The 6,000-nt window shown below is 43.5% G+C and overlaps 1 protein-coding gene across 5 annotated transcripts in view; it reads left to right on the top strand.

The window, feature by feature from the left end:
• Positions 1-297: 297 nt before the first annotated feature.
• Positions 298-6,000, top strand: part of MCTP1 (multiple C2 and transmembrane domain containing 1) — a 564,253-nt gene continuing 558,550 nt past the window's right edge. For 2 of the 5 annotated variants that reach the window (XM_044384008.3, XM_057307504.1), the window contains exon 1: positions 298-942. The gene's annotated coding sequence lies outside the window, so the exon portion shown is untranslated. The remainder of the gene's footprint in view (positions 943-6,000) is intronic. The other 3 variants (XM_044384007.3, XM_044384003.3, XM_048220976.2) reach the window with 2 other exon arrangements.

The raw sequence follows: 6,000 nt of genomic DNA, 5'->3' as shown, positions 1-6,000 counted from the left end.
TTAATTTTAAAATACATTTATTTGAAAACAACGAAAACATTCCACTGAGTACGTTTAACCTGAATACCACGTCTAACCTGAATACCAAGAGGATCTCAGGATGTCTCATGTATGTGCAAAAATTTTGTTATAAAATAGTCTTTATACACACATATTTGCACATATGTGTTCGCACACTAAAATGTTAATAGCACTCTTCTCTTGGTATAATTATACTTGATTTTTGTCCCTTTTTATGAGTTTTATTAATTCCAAATCCCCTACATGAATGTGTATTAGTCTCCTAATACGAAAAATAAAAATGCTTAGAAATAATAAAACTATTTTCCCTACGGTCCATTTTTTTGAATCCCTGGTTTTTGCTGGAGGAACTGAGTTTTTTTGTGCCATTATGTTAGTATCTGGTGCAGACCTTGAATTTTGTGTCAAGAAGTCTGGAGACTAGCCCTCGCCCTCGGCTCATCAGCCCTTCGGCTGCGGACGTGTTCCTTGGCCTCTCTGGGCCTCAGTGTTCTTCTCAACAAAAGAAGAGGTGCCCTGAGGTAACTCTCTGGTGAGTGTGGCTGTGAGTGGCTTACTTCCCCAAGTAAGACCTGGTCACTCTAAGGGGCTTGTGCATCAATCCCTAGGAATACATTTAAGCGATAAACACTTTTGTAACCTAACCGGCAGTCTCGTATAAGCGTATTTGTGGCCTTGTGGGCGTTGCCAGGCCCGTACTTACCCCTCCAGGACAATGGGTCTCACGCGGGAGCCTGCATCAGAATCACCTGGAGCCCTGTTAGAATACAGCCTGCTGCGCCCCAGCCAGAGTTCCGGGTTCTGTGGGGCGGGGGTGGGGCCGGGAAACTGCCTTTCTAACAAGTTCCAGGTGCTGCTGGTGGTCGGAAGAATCCTACCTCAAGAAAACACCCCGGTTCGGAGAAGGCATTTCCAATTTCTGTAAGTGTTTTGTACTTCTCCCCCCCCCTTTCCAAGATTCTTAGAAAAGTGTTGTGAAGGTTACTCAAGGGTACCTTCAAGTCACTGTTAATTTTAAACATTGCTTTGAAAACAGTGAAAACAGGATTCCACCCGGTGCTGTAAGTAGGCGCGAATGAGGAGACGGACGGGACGCCGGGGTCGGAGGGCGCGCCGGGGAAGAGTGAGTGCGTCGCTTCGGTGGGCTGGAGTCTGCGGCGCGGAGCGGGCGCGCTGTTTCTCTGGTCAATTAGGACGGTGAGAGGACTTTTTCTGTGAGGCACGTTTATTTTTATTTATTTATTAAGATTATTTGAGCGAGCGCGCCCACGCGCAAAGCGAGCACATGCGGGAGGGGGAGGGGCGGGCTCCCCCCGGAGCAGGGAGCCCCAGGCGGGGCTCGGGCCCGAAACCCTGGGACCATGACCCGAACCCAAGGCAGGCCATTAACCCACTGAGCCACTCAGGCTTCCCTGTGAAGCACGTTTAACCTGGATACCAAGGTGATCTCAGTACGTCCCGGTTCCCGGCTTGGCCGTGGTCGGCCTTCCCAGTGTCCCTTGCCTGCTACTCAGCGTATCCAATCGATGGCAGCCGCTAGGTGTGCACACGAGACCCCAGCAAACCCAGACAGGGACGCTGACAGGGCAGCCTCCTCTGCCTGTGGAACCAGTCCACGTTCTGGAAATAAATCGTGAACTGTCACTTCTCATATCTTTTGCACATTACCACTCCTGCCTGGAATGCCTCAGACTAAGCGACTTCTTTGTTTTTCTGTTCGGCCAGCTCTCTGTAAGGGACTTCGCTCTAGGACTTAGCGCGTCCTGCTGTCACGGTGCCAGGCGGTGCTGCCCCCTCCATGGAACTGGAGATATCTTGGGTACACAGCTGGCCTTGGGTTCATCTCTGCATCTCTAGCACCTGATAGATCCTTTGCCAAATGTTTTCTGTTGAAAATAGGTCCATGGATATTCACAGGCAAAATTTTATCTTTAATATAAGTAAAAGGATCAGTAAGACAAGACCAAATTCAAAAATAGTGACTTTAAGCCACTGTTCTATTTTCTGGTCAGTACTAATTCTTAATAATATGAGGATGTGTTACTTTTACAATTGCTGTCCCCAAATAATTAAAGAATGTTCTTAAGTATTGAGAAGATCTTATGCCTCATCTCACGTCAACCATGGATTTATCTGGCCTGTTACTTGGAAGACACAATTGTTAAGGTGCATTGACTCAAGTTATCAAAACCCCAGAGTGGAAAAGTGACTCGTATTTATTTATAGTAGTTTTGACCCTCGAAGTCCTGCTGAGCTAAGCTGTGTGCCTTTTCAGTCTGCAGTACGTGAAGCATTCTTTGGGGATTGAATCTGACACTATTACAGGTAGATCAAGGAGGGAGTTATTTCAGGCAGCCGAGATGGTTCTGCCTTTAGTAGGAGTTAAAGCAATGCTGTTTGCCAAGTTTTCCTAAAAATGGCATGTAACCTCAGAGATGAGAAATAGAGCACAAGGTGGTCATGACCTGATTGTTGCCAGGTGAGACATGATGAAGGGTAGTTGTTCTAAATATGCTTAGCAAAGAATCTGACTTTTTATCTGGATGACTTTACAGGGTTCTGACACTGCTGTATGCTAGCTATATTAGTCCTTGCTAAAACAGAAAATTAAAACGGAAGTTTTGAATGAACCCTCAGGTGATAGATAACAGTATGATCTGTGAGACAGTGTCCCATAGGAATTTCCAAGTAAGTGTCTAAAAATCAGTTACATACACATCAGTTACAGGATTCTATATCTCATCCACCTCCAGGATAAAAATGAGTCAGTTGTTTAGGATCAAGGAGAATTTGTGAGGAAGATGTCCTTAGAGACCTAGCCCCCAAGGAAAAAAAGTTTTATGTGTGTAGGTACTTCCTCTGCAGGGCAAGTCAAGAGAAAGGGGGTTCAAGACTTCCATGCTATCTATCCCTTGGAGAACTTGATATGTGTCCCCTGAAGTTAGGAGGACACAGTGGTCTGGTGTCTGACTCCTACCTAGGAAATGTTCAAAGTGAGAGTTGGGCTGACTATGTGCTGTGGTCTCACTTAGCCTATGGGATGGGATAAAAGGCGCAGGTCTGGATGAGAGGGACTGAAGATGACTTCAAGTCAGAGCTCTGTCAGCTCCCCCCCTTTGGATTAGTGGCAGAATGCACATACTTCCGGAAGTGAAATCCCAGAGCAAACATCCCAAGGCTCAAGGACAACAGCTACTCCAGTACTGGGATTCAGTCCACACCATGGCCTACTCCAGACTAGGAATGATGGGCTAAAGGCAGGATCAGAAAGCAAGTCAGTCAGGTTATCAGTTTTAAGGTATGTTAAGATATAGTTGGGATAAGTCAGAACCAGTTACTTCAGGTTTCCATATGCAGCCTCTTACATAATGACCAAAACATTAATTAGTCCCATTCCTGCTGAAGAAAGCAGTGACCTCCAGTGGAAATTAAAACAACAGCAATCATAACATGGAACCCAACAACCAATAAACAAAAACTGCATGTTGGCAGATCACACATCACTAAACGTTGGACAAATTTAAGGAGTGTCAATTAGGATAGGGGCCAAATGATTAGTTTGATCTGTGATACCCACATCCACATGTTGTGATTTAGCGTTGTGTCTGAGACCCGCTGACTCACATGGTTTGGCTCTAAGCTCGTTCCTCCACTCTTGTGGAGTCTTCTCCCTAACACCTTATCCAAAAGTCTTATTTGCTTGCTTTGCAGGGGAACGCAAGATTAGGGCATTTCAACCACAGACCTGTAAAATAAGAAAATTATAATCTCCTATTTAAATCAAGTTTGGTTAAAAAAAGTATAACTGAATTTGATGGATTTCCAGTTCCAACTAGAAATTATTTCTGAAGAGCTGGGAAAGAATGGGAGTCTGTTGACACATGAGGTTTGAGACAAGACTCGAATTGTCCATTACATGTTAGATGGGTAAGGTGAAGGTGACATATTTTCAAACCAGTGACTATAAAATGTAAACTAAATATAAACTTATTCTATATCTTATCATAAAGTGTATATTTGTCTCTGTTTGCTATGAAGGGCATTGAGCTTTCCTAAAATATTATGCTGATTTGAGTAGTTTCAAAGATTATTGATTTGTAGTTCCAGACTAGACTACGATGTACATAGAAACTCAATTTATTAGAATGTGTGTTACAGAAAACTGTTTTTTTTTCCTCCACTTAAAGTTGTAAACTAGTTTTTCATGAGAGGTTGATTCAACATAGGAGGTTAAGTGTTGGTAATAGTTAACAGATGCTATAATTAATCTAGCTCAGATTAACCCAAATAGAAAAAAATAAAAGACCGATGTTTCTTAACATTAGGAACATAGTTAAAGGCACAACTCTTCTTTTTAATATTTATTTACAACTAAAATGAAAAGTCTAACATATTAACTTTGGGTTCCTCAAACCAATCACTTTTCAGAGGCATACAGTGCTTTAATTGACAGGGCCTACCTAGGTCACATCTCCCTTCCCCACCAACAGATGGAGGACCATCCCCACTGATCAGAGAGACCTAGAGTGCATATATGCAGATTTGTGGGTGGAGGGGGTGTTTTGAGTATAGACAAGCTCTCCTTCATATGTAGACAGCCTTGTCAGGTCTGTCCCTCTTTTATTCCTTTCTTCCTGGGTGGGGCTTCTCAGTGTGCACACACTGTTCCTTCACATTGGACACCTAGCTCCTGTCTCATCTCTAAACCCTCTAGCTTCACAATCATAGCCCCACGTTGGAAGTTACACGGAGCACTTGAACTTTAAAAAGTACTGGGGCTGGAAAGAACATCCAGTGGGAAAGACAGTCTCTTCAACAAATGGTGTTGGGAAAACTGGACCACTTTCTTACACCATATGCTAAAATAAACTCAGAATGGATGAAAGACCTAAATGTGAGACAGGAACCCATCGAAATCCTAGATGAGAACCCAGGCAGCAACCTCTTTGACCTCCTCCACTGCAACGTCTTGCTAGACAGGTCTCCAGAGGCAAGGGAAATAAAAAATACTGGTGCCTAACCCCACCTCCAGAGATTCTGATTCACTCGTCTAAAGTAGAACCCTTTCAGTTGTGTTTGGGAAAAGCTTCCTAGGTGATTTTGATGTACAGGCAGGGTTGAGAGCTGCTGCTTCAAGCTAAACCTGGTGCTGGGCAGAAACTGTCCATCTTGCACCCAGAGGAAGAGGATGTTTGAATGCTAACCTGCCTCGGGGGTGTTGCAGTTTGACCACATCCAACTGTTATGCTAAAGGAGTGAGGCATTAGTGGTGACATGTCTGTCATTTACCAGGACAAAGAAAGCATTTGGAGAAAGGTCAGTGTCTTCTCATGGCTTCTGAAACAACACCAGAAGTTGTCCCTCATTTTGCCCTTGCCTGTGGTTCATCCAGTTTATAATTAACCTGAATGAGATGACCCACCAAACAGATGTTGGTCATTGATTTTTAGAATGGGAGATGTTTCAAAGTGCAGGCTTGTGTGTGTGTGTGTTTCCTTCACCAAAAAATGATTCACTCAAAGAGAAAGACATCTTTACCTTTGGGTTTTTATACTGATTGTTTTTGCATTTTCTCTGCCACAGGATTGAATTGTCATTGCTTGGCTCTCGAGAACAAAGTTGTATATTTTCTGCTACATGAATCATTATAAACAACAGCTTTGGGAAGGCACTCTAGGGCCAGTAATTATACTGATGAAACAGAAAGACTGTATTCCAAGTGAGGTTAATTTTAGCAGAAGTCAGATAAAAATGTTGTCAACTCACAGCAAACATGCTGGCAATGAAGCCAAAGTCGTTGGTGGCTGTGCCTGGCTGAGTGGTTTCCAGGGCACCACAGAAAGCAGACTGGCCCTCTCGGCAATCCCAAATTGCTTAAATTTTGAAGTAGATATATTAAGCTGATTATATAATAAGCCTTAGAAGTCACAAGTGGAAAGTAATCCTGAGTTAGAAATGTAACTAAGAATGTAGAAAGCT

This window comes from Ursus arctos, unplaced genomic scaffold, assembly GCF_023065955.2.
Source record: "Ursus arctos isolate Adak ecotype North America unplaced genomic scaffold, UrsArc2.0 scaffold_5, whole genome shotgun sequence".
NCBI lineage: Eukaryota > Metazoa > Chordata > Mammalia > Carnivora > Ursidae > Ursus > Ursus arctos.
Note: the sequence above shows the minus strand (reverse complement) of the source record. Positions and strands in the feature narration are given on the sequence as shown.